Genomic DNA, 17426 nt, shown 5'->3' with positions numbered 1-17426 from the left:
ATACCTGCTTGGGATGGGAGTCAGGGGAGTCTTTTTTAATAGTAGCATACCTTTTAACTGGTAAGTTGCCTGTGCCAGTTAATAATTCCTGACCCATGTTCATGCAACAACTTAAACTCAGTTGATCATATAAAAAAACTGAAGACATTAAAGTATATGGAAGACTTGTTGAAAAGAAGGGGTCCAGAGGGGTTGGGAGAGAGATGAGAATAATGATAAGTGCGATCAAAATATAATATAATATAATATAATGTGTGTGTGTGTGTGTGTGTGTGTGTGTGTGTGTGTGTGTGTCAGACTCGCTGGTATTGAATGCTGAATGGAAGCATGACCTGTGAATAAAAAGCTGACTGGCCAATGAGTGAAGGCAAGATTAGAAGGTAGAACATCTGGTGAGGACGGGGAGTGGTTCTGGGAAACAGTCACATGCATGGGATTTGCCCCTAGCACCGATGAAGACAGAAGCATGGACCTGGGGAGAGGTAACTAACCATGTGGCATGACTTAGAAAAGTTGAAAAGGGATAATTGAGTTATGAGCTAGCAGAAGCAAGCCAAAACTCTTGGCCTAATCATTTACTCATATATAAGAAGTCTCAGAGTCGTTATTTCAGGAAATACAGAGACAGAATAGAAAAGCCTGTGGTTACAAATCACTATTCCCTTAAATCTGTTCTTATAGATTACCATGTCAATCGACAAAGACCAGCTCAGCTACATGTTCCAGGTCAACTTTTCATATTAAAAGTTATAAAAACAAGCATTAAAACATAAAAGGCCTAACATTCCCCCACTTACAAAGAGTCTTTAACACTAAGTCTCTGATTCTTTCGCTAAAGGTGTAGTTCGATGGTAGAGTACTTGCCTAGCATACAAGAAAGACCCTGGGTTTGCTCCCTAGCACCACAAGAAGGTTTAAGCTCCGACCAGTCTACCACCTATCACCCTGATCCAGAAATGAAAGGGGAGGTGAGCGGAGGCAGAGATGTGCTGACTACTCAAAATTCTGAGCAGAGTTTCTGAACTTTGGCACAACTGACATTTCTTTCCAGAAAAGTCTTTCACAGATAAGCAGGGAAGTTTCCTCTGTTCATGAGTGTATTAGAGAGTTAATTACTCAAAATGGAGAAAGAAATCTGGAAAGGATTCCTTCCCAGGCCAAAGTCAGTACTTATCAATCACATGGTTTACAAAGCCATGCTGAGGAAAGCCAGCGGTTCAGGTCGCTGGCCCCAGTCCTGTACTCTGAATCGACCCTCTCCCTAGCAGAGTAAAGCAGAGTAACTGACCTCATCTCTGAATGAAACCAGCATCAAGATTGTTTTAAGGTCTGAATAAAAGGACATTGTAAGGATTAATAGAAGCATGCACTCAGTAAAAATAAATAAATAAATAAATTCACATTTAAGTGTCAGCACCTTATAACTAGTTTATGAAACCTTGTTGTACTTTAGTCTTTTATAAATACTTTAGAATGACCATGTAGTGGTTTGAATAGATTTGGCCCTCAAAGACTCAGGTGTTTGACTATGCTTTGCCCAGAAAGTGACACTATTAGGAGGTGTGGCCTTGTTGGAGGAAGTCTGTCACTGTGGAGGTGGGCTTTGAGACCATCCTCTTAGCCGCCTGGAGACAATCTTCTCTTAGTGGCCTTCAGAGCAAAATGTAGAACTTTTAGCTCCTTCTTCAGCACCGTGGCTGCCTGGATGCTGCCATGTTCCCGCCTTGATGATAATGGATCGAATATCTGACCTGTAAGCCAGTCCCAATTAAATGGTTGTCCTTATAAGAGTGGCCTTGGCCATGTCTGTTCACAACAGTAAAACCCTAACTAAGGCCGGGCAGTGGTGGTGCACGCCTTTAATCTCAGCACTTCTGAGTTCAAGGCCAGCCTGGTCTACATAGTGAGTTCGAGGACAGCCAGAGCTACAGAGAGAAACCCTGTCTCAGAAAAAAACAAAACAAAACAAAAATAAAACAAAACAAAACAAAAAACCCTAATTAAGACAGACTATTTCAGACAAATATTACTGTAATAACCAAATATAATACCAATCTAAGAAGGAAAGCAATAAACATAGCTAATATATAGAATCAAGTTTCAAGATGCTAAATCAACTGTCAAATCTCATAAAATTATATTATTTTAAAATAAAATCTCATCTATTATATATTAAATATGCTTTATATCCAGGTCAATAAATAAAGAGACTAGGCAGGCAGTGGTGGCGCACGCCTTTAATCCCAGCACTTGGGAGGCAGAGGCAGGCAGATTTCTGAGTTCGAGGCCAGCCTGGCCTACAGAGTTCCAGGACAGCCAGGGCTACACAGAGAAATTCTGTCTTGAAAAAATAAAAACAAAATAAAAAAATAAAGAGACTAGGCCATGAAAATTAGAGCCCTGCAGTGGTTCTGCACGCCTTTACTCGACCGAGCATTTGGGAGGCAAAAGCAGGTAGATCTCTGAGTTTGGGGCTAGCCTGGCCTACAGAGGGGGTGTTCTGGGACAGCCAGAGAAAATCTGTCTCAAAATAAGAAAAAAAAATTAGGATAGCAATGTTCTGATAAAAATAAAATAATAATAATAATAATAATAATAATAATAAGGAGGAGGAGGAGGAAGAGGGGGGAGAAGGAGCAGAAAAATCTGGTAGACGTAATTCAGGGGCAAAGAGAGAAAAAGAAAAAGGGGTAAGGGACCAAATTTGGGTTAGTAGAGAGAATATTCTAAAAAAAGAGTGAAGGAATGGAGCTCTAGTTTCAGCTGGCCTACTTGAGTGAGAATTCATTGCTAGACAAGTCATTTAACCTGGATTTATTTCCTCATTAATAAGGAGATGGGAAAAAAAACCTACTTTGACAGCTCTAACATAGTCAGGTGTCACAAAAAAGGGATTCGTTTAAAATGCCTTTAAGGTTGTACATAAAATACCTGGTACTATGAGCCTTGTACACCTATCAGCCTAAATCGAGGTTTCACAGTCTTTCTCACCTTGTGATCCGTAAGAGAAATGACAGTACTGGTGCAGGCACCCTGGGGTAAATAGGTCACACCACTGGAGTCCAAATATGATCAACCTAGTTCTTATATTCTGTCCCTGACAGTCCCCTCTGAGGACTGGAAAGCAGTATTTCTAGCCCATCTGTGTACATGCAGCACACTGCTTGGCTCACTGGTTAGAACACTCATAAGAAAAGCACCAGGTCCAACTTGAGGCACTTCCCAGTAAATAACCGCAGCAAACAAGACTAATCTATACACAGTCTGACAAGGACGGATCAGCACCACCCTAATCAACAAGGAATCCTCCTATCCTGGGCCTCAGGCTTTAAAAAACCCTAAACCAAGCTGGAAGTAGTGGAGCACACTTTTAATCCCAGCACTCAGGAGGCAGAAACAGGCAGGTCTCTAAATTGGAGGCCAGTCTGGTCTTCAGACAGAACTCCTGGACAGCCAGGGGTGCACAGAGAAACCCAATCTGGAAAAAGACAACAACAACAAAAATGTATCAGCCCTTCCTATGGCTACAGTCCTATGAGGCCAGCAGTTCTTAGGATCTACAGGATGTGTCCATATCCAATCTACATGCCTTCCCCTTGACCAGGACCCCAGAACTGCACACTTGCTTGTAGTGTCTGCCCAGACCTGTTCCCTGAGTTGGTTCTCTCAAGGATACCAGCATGTACAGCTCTAGGCCAAGGGGGCTGTTGTTTGCTCACACTGTATTCACCCATGTCCCTGGTACAAGAGGCTAGAGGAGAGAGAGTATCAGGTCAGAGGCTAGTCCCCTTTACTTCACAAGATCACAAGCCATCTAAACTCTCTAACCCTAATCCAAGTCACTGTAAGGCAGGCAATGGGATTCCTTCTTCCATTAGCTTGATTTATAACTTCAGATTTTGGACATTCACCAAGAGAACTTCCCCAGAATGTTAGGTATGGACCTAGAAGAAGGTTTTTAAATGCTGATATATGAGGAATAACTGAAGAAAAAAATACACTTAACCTAGAAAGGGGAAGGGCTACTAAGAAGCGAGAAGGAGCAACCATCTTCCACAGGACAGCTAAAGAGCTTTCCAGTGAAAACTAAACAGACCCGTGTAATGTTAGAAATGCAGGGAGCTGTGTTCTAGTGTAACTGAATAAAAGTTCAGTTTTCTTAAGCAAAGTTTTTAACTTTTTTAAAAGATTGGGGGAGAGGAATCAACAATCAGGAGCACGTGTTGCTCTTCCAGAAGACTCAGCTTTGACTCCCAGCACCCAAACGGTGGCTTACACCCATTCTTAACCCCAGTTGCAGGGAACCTCATGCCCTCTTCTGATCTCTAAGTGCACCAGGCACTCATGCAGTGCACATACATACATGCAGCTAAAACACACACATAGATAAAAATAAATGAATTCTTTTGTTTAGTTGGTTGGTTTTTTGGGGGTTTTTTTGTTTTTTGTTTTGTTTTGCTTTTTGTTTTTTGTTTTCCGAGACAGGGTTTCTCTGTGTAGCCCTGGATGTCCTGGAACTCACTTTGTAGACTAAGCTGGCCTTGAACTCAGAAATCCGCCTGCCTCTGCCTCCCAAGTGCTGGGATTAAAGGCGTGTGCCACTGAATTCTTTTTTATAAATAAAAATAAAAGGATTTGGTCTGGTGGGTTGGAGAAATGGCTCTGTAGGTAAAGAACCTGCTATGTAGACACAAAGAACTAGGTTTGAAACCCCAAAGCCCACTAAAAAAGCTAGGCACAACAATGTGTGCCTATTACTCCAACACCAGAACCGTAAGCAGGTAAATTCTAGAGGCTCAGTGGCCAGCCACTCTATGTCAGCTCCAAGTTCAGTAAGAAACCCTGTCTCAACAAATATGGTGGGGACTGGTAGAAAAGATACCAATAGACCTATGGCCTCTGTGTGTGTGCACACACTCACACACACACACACAAACACACAAATGATGAAGCCAAAAAACCAGGCATAATGGCTCATCCCTGCACTTGAGAGGACAAGAGGATCACAAGATTAACCTGGGCTATGTCAAGAGATCCAGGATACCCTGGGCTACAGAGAGAACGGTCTGTTTTAAATTCTAACCTCTCCCAACAGAAAATGAACACTTGTTCTTTAAGAAGCTTATAGAGAATATGACTATAAACCAAATCCATAATCAAATAAAAATAAAGTGAAAAAATTTTGGAGAAAAAATGGAAGTCCAGGAGATGGTGGTGGTGGCTACACAGGTAACCACGATGGCCTCTCTGGTGGAAAAGAAGACAGACATGCGCAGATCTGGGGAGAGAGGAGGTGGGGAGCACCTTTTTTCTTTAGTCCTGTGCACTGAACCTAGGGCCGTGTGGTCCTATCCCTTGAAAACAGCACATTTAACCAAAGGGAACAGCAAGCACACATACCTAAGAAAGTATATGTGTTTTCTTTACTGGGATAGAAAAAGTGAGTATCATCCACTGCATGTCTATGAAAACAGTGGAAATCAGTTAGGGTGACACCACCAAATGATGACACCGAAGTACAATAGGGACCAATTCATTGCTGGTGGAAATGTGTGCCTTGCGAAACTAAACATACGCTTACCCGATGATCCTAACAACCATGCTCTGTGGTGCTGCTCAGAAAAGATTTGAAAATAGATCTACATAAAACCTGCTCATGGGTGTTTATAGCAGCTTTATTCACAATTGCCAAAACTTGGAAACAACCAAACTATCCTTTAGCAAAGGAATGCATAAATGAATTGTGGTGCATCCAAACAACTGAGTATTGTTCATTGCTAAAAAGAAATGAGCTATCAAGCCACAAAAATACATGTAAGAACCTTAAATGCATTACTAAGTAAAAGAACCCAGTAAGAGAGGGTGTGTTAGAGCTGGGAAGAGGGTCCAATGGTTAGGAGCACTGACTACACAAGTGGAAGGACCTGAGTTTGCATCCCAAGACCCAGATTTTTCATAAATGAATAACTGTGGGGAATGGCCACACACAGGCTATAACCTCAGCACTGAGGGAGGTGCCAAGCATTTTTGAAGCTTCTTGGCTGCCAGCTTAGCTCCAGATTCAGTGAGACTCTGCCCCAAGGGAATAAAGTGGAGAATAACAGAACAGGACACCCAATATTCTCCTCTGCCATGTACACATGTGCATAGGTACGCACACCCATGCACATACACATGAGCATGAAACAGATGTACCACGTGAGCGCACACACACACACAAAGAGAAAGGGGGTGAGGCTACACAGTACATGATTCTAACTATAAGACATTTTGAAAAAGTCAAAACTATGAAAACAGTAAAAAGACATGCAGCTATTAGGGAGAAGTACATATGCAGAGGAACATGTACACACAGAGGACTTTTACAGCAGTGACACTGCTCTACATGGTATGATGGTGAATACACCTTTCATTACCATTTGTACGCCAAGAATAAACCAGTTTGGGTAATGTTTTGGTATGGGTTCATCAACTGCAGTAAATGGACCATACTGGAGCTGTTAGTTAATGGAGCTGTGAGATGGGGGAGTAGGGAAATTTTTATAGGACATTTCTGACCACACACTCCATTTTGCTATGAACCTAAAAATCTGTCTACATTGCTCAGCAGTAGAGTGCTTGCCTACCATGTATAATCCATGCATCTTATCTATCCCCGATCTCACTAAATAGACTGACTGATAAACTGACAAACTAAATAGTCTTTTAAAAAGAAAGGGGGAAATCGTTGTGACTATAATGTAATGACCAAGACAAGCAAGGAAGAAAACTGGGATCTGACGATGTGCTACAGACATGCCAGACTACACACTATGGTATTGTTGACACTGCTCTGTATTCTGTAGGATGCTTAGCAGATCCAGACCTCAGTCCACTAGGTGCCAGAAGCAATTCCAATCCCCTAAACACTATTTAACGTCCCTTATAGGCAAAACCATCCCTGATAGAGAACCACTTACACCAGTCAAGCCAAAGGTTTTGCTTCTGTGTTAAAATTTTATGGTTTGCCTTCTGTACTAAGTGTATTGGAGTCATTTAATAGGAGAATGTTAAGATGTGACAAACACTTATCATTACTTCGGCCCCTGTGATAAGGAATGTAAGGGAAAGGACAGAGTCGGGAGCAGGGGCAGAGAAATTTTTGGCAGGTTTACAAGAGAGAAAGTAGCTTAGCCTACATTGTTAGCAGTGAAAGAAAATTAAGATGGGGTCCGAACCAGGCTGTACCACGAGGGTTAAACTTGGCAAGCCCTAACCGTCGATACAGAGAAAAAGTCAAGGGTGACTCCAGGGGGTTTGGTCTTCACAGTGGATGATGTGGCACACGGATGACAGAAAAGACAGAGAAGACGTGAAAGGAGAGGAAGGAGGAAAGGAAAGGAACCCACAATCTTGTTTTGTGCATGCTTCCTCAAAGGTATCTAACAAAACCCAGAAAGAGTTTGACTAAGATGAGTTTAACATTCAAGATGTATAGTGGGTTGAATGAAAATGGCCCCCATAGGCTCATAGTGAGTGGCACTATTAGAAAGTGTGGCTTTGTTGGAATAGGTGTGGCCTTGGAGAAATGTGCCTCCAGGGATGGGTTCTGAGGTTTCAGGAGCTCTAGCAGGCCCGGTGTCTCTCTCTCTCTTTTCCCCGCCTGTTGATGCAGATATAGAACTTTCTGCTCCTTCTCTAGCACCATGTCTGACTATAAACTCCAAGCTTCTCACCATAGCAATAATGAACTAAACCTCTGAACCTGTACATCAGCCCCAATTTATGCTTTGCTCTGTAAGAGTTATCACTTGCCATGGTCACGATGTCTCTTTACAGTAAGAGAAACCCTAAGACAAGAAAGGAGGGACCAGAAATGGGACTCAAGTGACCTCTAAACTATAAAAATGGGTGAGTCACCTGAGAGCCAAGGACATTCCAAATTTTCAAGCAGGAATAAGATAAGAGTAAAAGGTACAGAAAATCAAAGGTGGCTTCTAGACAGTAGCCAAAAAGAAATGTCAACAGGTAAGATACAGGGAACTGCAAGGGCCTGTGGATGCAGCCCTGAGGTAGAGTTCTTGCCTTTTGTGTGTGTGATCTGGCTTCTATACCCGGAACTGAAAAAAAAAATAAATGAGTAAAAATCCTTTTTGTTTTGTTTTGTTGAAATATAATTTTCCTTTGTAACCCTGGTTGGCCTGGATATCACTAGACCAAGCAGGGCTCAAACTTGTGACAAGCTTGTCTCTGTTTTCTGGATGCTAGGACTCTAGATGTGTGCCACCACATCTGGGAAAAAACAGTATGTTCTTCCAGGTTAGCTATGAACTGACTATGTAACTGAGGTTGGCCTTGAACTCCTGATCCTCCTGCCTCTGCTTACCATGTGCTGGAATTGTATAGATGTGTTACTAAACCTGGTGCATTCATAGATGTATACACACACACACACACACACATTCAGTATCTCATTTGTTCCAGCCTTCTATCTATGAAGCCAATGATTACCTCTAACTCCAGATCCTCCCCCATGAATGCTGGGATCAGAGGTAAGTGTCACTACACTGAGTTTGTCTGGTATTAGGGATCTAACCCAGAGCTTTATGTATACTGGGCAAGCACTTTACCAACTGAGCTACATCCCCAGACTAAAATTTAAAGGACATTATCAGTGGAATGGTTGAATGAGAACACCAAATGATCAAGCTAAAGAGAACCAAGTAGGAAAGGAGAAACAGCTGTAAACAACTCTTCAAAAGTTTCTGCTGCAAGCCGGGCGTGGTGGCGACACCTTTAATCCCAGGCAGAGGCAGGTGGATTTCTGAGTTCAAGGCCAGCCTGGTCTACAAAGTGAGTTCCAGGACAGCCAGGGCTATACAGAGAAACCCTGTCTCAAAAACAAAAAACAAAAAAAGTTTCTGCAGCAGAAGGAAGGCTGGGGTAAAGGTAAAGGTGGTTTGAAGCAGGTGATTTATTCAGTTCCAGTAACAGTGACTGGAAAGACAAATATTACTCCTCTTTCACTATCCACCTCAAGGAAAATGAGAGGTCCTGAGCAAGAACATGGCCCCACTGCAAAAAAACGATCAGGGGCCTATCTTACTTACCCACTGCCCTCTAAAGGAAAGCTCTCAACTACAAGGTTGAGTAGTACATCCCAACACTATGTGAACATGCTACGTTCTCATCCACAAAATGAAAGACGAGGAAGTGAAAGGCAATTAGCTTCCTCTCTGAGGCCATGACCTAGATCTCCCGTGCACATCCACTTGGTCAGAACTGAGTCACATGTCCATGCCTAGCTATCAGAAAGAGGCTAGGAGATGTAGTCAAGATCAGACCTGAGGGAGGCTGGAGGAGGCATCAGACAACAGTTAGTTCCGGGCTTGCCAGTAACATAGCCTTGTATGCCTAAGACACACAGAAAGGCAGATGAGAGTGCAGATGGGGAGTGGGAGATCTGTGCATTAGACTCTGTCAGAAACAGGGTCACTTCTCACATGCCTGCCTTCTCAGAAGAAAGGCTGCCCCCTTTAGTGTACTTCTAGTAAATTAAAGGTGAGAACACTTGTATAAGCATGAAGTCCTGAGTTCAAATCCTCAACAGCCAAGGACACATGCCAACTTTATAGGGAACAAAGATGGACAGAGCCTGCAGATTTGCTGGCTAGCCACTCTAGCCAAAATGACAATCAAAGAACCTGTCTCAAAGAAGTAAGGCAGAGAATAATAGAGGGAAATACCCAACGTCCCCCTCTGGCCCCTGCATGCTCATATGTGGCCACAAAGACCATACACAAGAGAAACTATGAACACAAAATTTTTAAAATTCTGTAGCTTCTGCCTTCCATCATATGGGCTGGACTGAGCAGTTCTCACATAGGTACTGACAGACTGAGAGCTGCTACTTCTCAGCCCAGGAGAAAGTAACCAAAGTTCACAATTATACAAAGTTCACAGATACCCAGCTCCTGATGCACATGTTCAATAAGACAGGCCACAAAACAGCCTCATCCCACTGTCTTCTTGTTTTGCTTTAAACACTCCTAACTAACACAGCTCCCTAGGACAGAGACTCCAAGACTCCGTCTTTCTTACCTATTTCCCACTGCAGTCGCATCACACAAGATCTGCAGATGTACTTGACGATGGCTACTGATAAGGGAGATTTGGTTTCCCTCGTTCTAGGGTGAAGATCACAACTGGCCGAGAAGGACCACAGATACAAGATGATGGGGGGTGGGGGGAGGCAGGGAGAGGGAGATTGGGGAGGGGGAGAAGAGGAGCAGGAGGAGAAGCAAAGAATTTTGGGTCAAAAAAAGACCTCGGAGACCTCCAATCTGACCTCTCATTTTGTATCTGAGGACAATGAATCAGAGACAAACCACAGACTCGAGGAAACGAACTGCTTTCAGCAGAGTCAAATAAACACCTGGGCTCTCAAGCTTTCGGGCTCAAAACTGCTCGCCCTGTAAAAGTAGCTTCTTTGGGGAAGGGAGGACCAGTGTTTAATACTCTGGATGATTACTGAATTTATATAACAAATTCTTTAAAACCACGGAAAATGTCCATCAGAAGAGTCCTTTGACTGTTTGCAATGAAAAGAGGCGCAGGGTGCAGTCAGATGACCTGCCCAGGATAAAGGCTGGGCTGCAAAACATAAAGATCTTACTGTTGCAGACAAATGAACGGAATATGTACTTCAGAGTGTCTCCCAGCCTGTGCTTACAGACGGCCTGAATCTAGTCTAACCTTTTCTAATGGTGGTAACATACCTTTGCTTTCAGTGTGCACCACCTCTAAAGAGCCAAGATTAATGGGATACAACATTTAAACAAAGCTAACAGGCTGGGGAGATGCCCTAGCTGTTAAGGGTTCACATTGCTCAAGAGAATCCAAGTTAACAGATCCCAGTACCCCGACCAGGCGGATTATAACTACCTGTATCTCCAGCTACAGGGGAAGTGATGCCCTCTTCTGACCTCTGGGGCACCCACAAATGTGGCATACACATACCTCTAAGTAAAAATGAAAAATAAATCTTTAAGAAAGGAAGAAAAGCTAGCCAAAAACTGGCCGTAAGACAAAAAATTGACTTATTTCTAAAAATACAATTTTTCTAGTTCATGCCTTCTGTGTGAGAAATTAAACCAAACACCATATTTCTCACTTTAGCTTGCCTATCGCTGTAGGATTACAGTGAGTACCTTTAAATACCAAGGAAGAACGCCCTTGCCCAGGTATACTGTGAAACTGTCATTATTTTATCAGCGCCTACTACTTCAGTCCCTTAGGGAATATTTTTGATAAACCTTCATCTGCCAGGTAAGAAATCTCTGGTTTTGCTGGGTTTTTACCTGAAGAGAGGATGTTGCCTCATATTAGGCCTTTCCATTTTTAAGTGCTATAAGTGTTACCTACCAGTTTTGCAGATGCAGAGTATTGCCCCACTATGGAAAACCACTCCACCGCCAACCCACTGTTCTCCCGAGGGCCATGTGGGAACTTTTCACCTCCTCTACCTCCCCTGGTTCATCTCACTTCAATTAAGGATCACACAAGGCCAGGCAACCACATAATTTGCAGGACTGCAAAAGCCACAGTGACCCCAATTCTATTTTGTTTAATTCTGTCAGAACAACAGTCTTTTTCTGTTTGCTCATTCTTCCATGGGGATTAACCCTAAACAAATCAGTATTTAGGATGCACATCCTATTTCTAAACTGTAAAATAAGCCAAATACTTAAGAAAACAGGTTAATATCGAAGTCTCTAAACAATAAGATAGTAATAATAATAACTTTTATTATTTTAACTCCAAAGAGATGTTACAAAAATGTTACTGCGAATCCTAAGAAGTAGATTACGGAGTCCACACAGGGACAGTTATCTTCCCTGGCCTAATTAAAACGGGTCTTTCTCACACATCTTTCTTTTAAAAAAAATGCCAGTTCTAAAATAGAAGTGGTGTTTAAAGTTCACCTAGCGAGCCTGCGCAGATTGCTAGGAAATAAGAAGCAGGACCTCTGAAAAGCAGACACATTTTCCCCTTTTCTCTTAATTATCTGATATATATTTATATTTAATAAATATGTATTCGAATATATAGGACATATTTTAAATTATTCATTGTTAGCTCCTAACTAAACTAACAGTTTCAGTATAAGAGAAAACTCTATAAAATTCCATGTAGCATTAATACTCAAGGAGAAAAAACTCTAAAATCTGCTCAAAACTATTACAGCAATTGAGACTAGAATTTACAACTATCCTGTTCACTTACTTAGTGTTTACTGTTTTCTCAACATTATCAAGATTTGACAGGCACCATTCATTTAATCCCCACGACAACTTCCTAAAGCAGATAGATAGTAACTATACCATTTCCTAGTTACAATGGAAGCACCCAAATCACCAAGATATGCCAGAATACAGGACCAAATGTTATAAATATCACAATGAACATTTAAACACAGGTATATCTAGTTCTAAAATAAAATTTAGTGCTGATCCACAAGTCAGAACTTAGGCTGTGACAGAAAACAACACCTGAGCTAATTACAGGAAAAAAAAATGTCAAGTCCTAAATCAGGGGCTGACAAACTTTCTCTGCAAAGTGATTAGATGATAAGGACTTTAGGGTTTGCTGGACTCACTGCCTCCAAAAACAATCAGCTCTACTGATGGATGCCAAGTCGGCCATCAACATCACATAAAATAAATAAATGTGACGGTATCTCAGTAAAGCTTTTTCTTAGAGTACTGAGAATCCATCCCAGGGTCTTAGCAAGCTAAGTCAGTGCGCTATAATTGAACCACTGAGTCAAACCCCCAGCTCCCAAGAATTTTTTAAATTTTCTACAACAGAGCCACTCCTTGGTCAGCAAGTCCCCTTCTCTTAGCTCTTGAGTCATTCAGGTCTGTAGCCTGCATTGTACCAATCCCAACCTAAATTATGCAGAGGGCAAGAGAGGTGACTCAGTCAATAAAGTACTTTCCATGCAAACGTGAGGAGGACTCAAGTTCAGATCTCCACAATATACATTTTAAAAAAAATCCCTGGGACTCACTGACTGTCAGTCTAAATAGTAAGCTCCAGGACAATTAGAGACCCTCTCTCAAGAAAAATGATGGTCAGCTCCTATGAAATGATACCTAATGCTGACCTTGCCCACCATACACACAGACACACCTACACGAACATATACATCTATAAATGCAAACAAACACAAACTTTGTTTCTTAGAGTGCTAGGGATCAAACCCTGGGCTTTCAACTGTTAGGCAAACACACTATCTTACATATGTAATATCCTTATGGCTTACATACTCTTACTTGTAAAATTCTTGAATATTCCCTGTCTCAAAAAAAAAAATTCTTGAACACTTTGAATACTCTAAAGAAACCCAAAGTCTCAACTCAAACCTTTCTGAGAATAACAAAAAATTCTTAAAAGTCCAAAGCTAGTTTTTGCATAAGACTCTCCTCAAAAATACATACATATCAGAAGAGCTTAGACCTAGAAGAAATCTAACACTTCCTGTTCTTTATCTATATTTTGTAAATCACTTTTAAAATATTTACCAAAGGCTAGGGATGGAACTCAAAGATAGAGCGTTTATTTGCCTAGCATACATGGATCCCCGGGTTCAACTCCTTGTACAACAAGAAAAGTCAGATTAATAAAACACTGTGGCAGGCCTCCTTAGCAGGTGAGGAAGAATGGTATTTAACACTGTGTGTATTAACAGGGCTCTCTTCCTCATGACAGCTTTCACAAGCATTGCCACATGCTTTCTGTCACCTGACCCTTCACAACTGTATAAAGACAGTACACGCTTTCCCACACATAGTTCATATTCTTAAAAAAAATTCTGAAATGACAATTGTGCCCCAGGAAAGTAGGATGCTATTGTGCTGGTCAGTTTTGTTTTGCCAACTTGACATAAAATCACCTGGCAAGAGGGAGTGCCTCTATCAGCGTGCCCACGGGGCAGGTCTGTGAGGCCATTTCCTAAGTAATGTCTTACAAACAATGCCACCACCAGGCATGTAGTCCTGGTTTGGTTATAAGAAGATGGACAAGCCATGGGGAACAAGCCAGCAAGCAGCATTCCTCCCACTATCTTCTTCAGTCCCTGCTGCCCTGTTCCTGCGCTGGCTTCCCTCAGTTTCAGACTATAAGCTGGAAGAGGCCCTTTCCTCTCCAAGTTTATTTTGAGTCATGTTTTATCACAGCAACAGAAAAGTAACTAGAACAGAACTATAGCCATGGCCTATCTTCAAGTCCACTTGCCTCTTGACTGCTTCCATGGATACCAGATTACATGTTCATTGGTTAAACCCTTAAAATTCTCATGGATGCTAGTCTTAGCCTTTAAAGATGCTATGTTTAGTCATTTTCTTTTGCTACTGTCTTATGAAGAAAAACATCTGCTAGTCCCTGACATTTATTAAATTCATCTATAAGAAACAGTGAGTCTATATATACTATGCAGATAATATGCCCAGTCAGTGTAGAAAGAGAATATTCTGATGGAAAACCCATCCGATGGAGATGGAGCTCAGATGGTACAGTGCTGGCCTGGCGTGCACAAAGCACCATATAAACGGGGTCTAGTGATCTAAACTTTAATCAGAAAGTGGAATCAGAATTTGATAGCTGTCCACTGCTACATATCAACGTTGAGGCCAAGCTAGAATCCCCAAGACCTTGTCCTAAGAAATGAAGAAAAAAGTCTCCCAAAGAGGAAAAGGCAACAATAAAAACATTTTCAATATAAAAGCAAAAGAAACAACGAATTAGAAAGAAGTAGAAACGAATTCGTTGCCATTAACGTCTCAGCCCAATTGTGGCTAAGCTTCTGGTGACTGAAAAATAATGTGGGGTTGGGAAAAGGAAATAAAAGGAACATAACTACTACTGGAACTCAACCCGACATCAAAGGCTCTAATGACAGCTGAGCCTGCCTTGCTGGTTCTTAGCCTCTCCCTCGGAAACAAAACTGTTATATAACTGACCACGGTTCTCCAACTAACACTTCCTCTCTGTCCCACATACGTTGTCTCCCCCCCCCGCCCCGTGTCACCCTGCCCCCATCTCCATAGACAGGATCATAAGCAATCTAGGCTGCCACCATAGCTCCAGCTGGACAAGCCTCTGTCCAAAGTGCTGCTTTATTCCAGAGACTGCCACACAGAGCACGGTAAGAACGGATTAACTGGCTTAAGCACAGTTCCAACCTCACTTCTGGTCCTGAGGAGCAGCTCCACCATAGCTATCTTTAGGATGAATCAGACTCCAGACATCCCTGCTAATGGAAATCACATCACATCAGCATCCCTCATCTTTACAAACAACCCTATGAACAAGAACATTCAGCAAGAGGGTTGAACTCTTGAGGCTGTGCTGTGGCAACTGCTGCTCCTGATGCCTTCCCACTCAAGGCCAAGGAACAAATGTAGACGTCAGTTCATTCAATAATGAAAAAAATGCATTCACCAACCACAAACATCATTACTCAAAAATATTCCCACAAACCCAGTCACTGAATCAAACTAAGCAGTTTGTGGACTCCAAGAGCCAGTTACGACAGGCACAGTTTGCCTTTTCTTCTTCCAATAGAAACACACAAATAATGGCAGTGTTTACAAAAGCAACCAATGTATCAGAAAAGTTCTGCCCATTCAGATGCACTTAAAAGGTCTCAATCTGCGCCAAATAAAACTCTGGAAGAATGGAAAATAAAAGAGATGCTGACAACAGTGCCACGGCCCAGCTATCCATGTAGCATCATGCAGTGCCTCGAGCAGTTTACAGCTCGACTGTAATTCTGCATACGATCAAGATTATAATTATCCCAATTCTATTTCCTAAAGGATAACTAGGAGACCATCCCAAGCATCCCGAGATGGGCCTCCTCCTCCCACCACTTTCTCTAAGTCTCAACTGCAGGTGAGGATCTAAAGGGTCCAGACTAAAGCTAAGAAATCAGGTCTGATTTTCTCCCTACAGTGTCCTCTGCGCCAGGCACGAAACCTTTAACATAAATATTTACTCTAGTCAACAAAATGGGAAACGCAGTACGCGGGGGGGGGGGGGGGGGGCGGAGGGTTGACGGGGAAAGCCAGGGGGAAGAGAGAGGCACTAAGTCATCACTAATGTCCAACTGTAACAGCAACTTCAACCAATTAGAATAAGAGGAGAAACTCCACTGGAGTCCCAGGGTGCGGAGACCGCTGGCTCCGCTGCCCCTACCCGCGCCGGGGTTCCTCCGGGAGCAGCCGGGTCCCCGTGGAGGGGCGCAGTTGCCGGACTCGGCCTCCGGCGGGAAGCGCCGCAACAGGCCCGGAGGCCGTCGGAACGCCCAGTTCGCCGAGGGATGCTAGCGAGAGGTGGCGGGCACGCAGCTCTGTCGCCCCGGGAAGCGGGAGAGACCCGAGATGCCCCCAAGAGCATCCGATCGCAACGTGCACGCCCAGAAGCACCGGTGCCGGCCAAGCTAGGAGGCCCCGCAGCCCTGCCCGCCCCGCGGCCCACGTCAGCGGCGCCCCCGGCCAGCCCGCCCGCCCGCCCGCGCCTTACCGAGCCCCGCGGCCCCGCCGCGCCGCCGCGGCGTCGTTTCGCGCCGCTCTCCGCTCCGTGTCTGCCCTCCGCGGGCTGGGCCCGCCGTCCTCGTCCGCCGCCGCCGCGCCTAGCGCCGGGCCGCCCAGGGCCGCCGCGGGGGCTCGGCCGGGCGCCCCCCGCGCCAGCGCCTCATCCCGCCTCGCCGCCCCGTCAGGCGCGGGGGCGCCGGCTGCGGGCCGCGGCCTTGGGTCTGCACCTCAGGCAAGCGGCGCGCTCCCCTTCCGCGGCCGTCACGACCCCCGGGCCGCCGCCGCCACCGCGCGCCGCAGAGCCCCCTCGCCCGCACGCCTCGGGTCGCCCCCGCCCCGCTGGTCCGCGCCCGCTCGGCCTCCGCCTCCAGCGCTCCGCCTCCTCTGCACCCGCGACGCCCGCAGCGGGAGAAGAGGCGCGCCACCGCGGCCGCGGGCACGAGCACGCGCGAGGAGGGCGCAAGGAGCGCGCGCACGGCCGCCTCGCGCGCATCGAGGCCTCGCCTGCTGTTGTCCCGGGAAAGCATGTGCACGGCGGGGGGCGCGGCTGGGGGCCACTTGGAGAGGAAGAGGGGAGCCGAGTGGCCGCCCTGGGGCTTGCACTTTGGCTGCCCCCCCCCCTCGGCCTCTGTGTCCTGGTAGGGGGGCAAAGATTCCAGAGCCGCTGCAGGAAAAGGCATCGTCCGAGACTACGGCAGTGGCTTCTCTCCTCCCACTGCTGACCCCACAATCCTGTCCCTGCACCCGGGAGGGGAGGGGTCGTTGCCTCGAGGCAGGAGATCCTCCGCCCGTGCTCTCTGCTTGCTTGGAGGCTAGAAAGGACTCGCACCGCTTATATTTTGGAATTGA

At 44.6% G+C, this 17426-nt stretch overlaps 1 protein-coding gene across 2 annotated transcripts in view; it reads right to left on the bottom strand.

Annotated features, from left to right (window-relative positions):
• Positions 1-16817, bottom strand: part of Arhgap32 (Rho GTPase activating protein 32) — a 221555-nt gene extending 204738 nt beyond the window's left edge. For both annotated transcript variants that reach the window (XM_029481740.2, XM_085844506.1), the window contains exon 1: positions 16567-16817. The gene's annotated coding sequence lies outside the window, so the exon portion shown is untranslated. The remainder of the gene's footprint in view (positions 1-16566) is intronic.
• Positions 16818-17426: the final 609 nt, after the last annotated feature.

Source organism: Mus caroli, unplaced genomic scaffold (assembly GCF_978045245.1).
Source record: "Mus caroli unplaced genomic scaffold, Mus_caroli_1 scaffold_11, whole genome shotgun sequence".
In the NCBI taxonomy this organism is placed as follows: domain Eukaryota; kingdom Metazoa; phylum Chordata; class Mammalia; order Rodentia; family Muridae; genus Mus; species Mus caroli.
The sequence above is the reverse complement of the archived record's forward strand: the minus strand, read 5'-3'. Positions and strand labels throughout refer to the sequence as shown.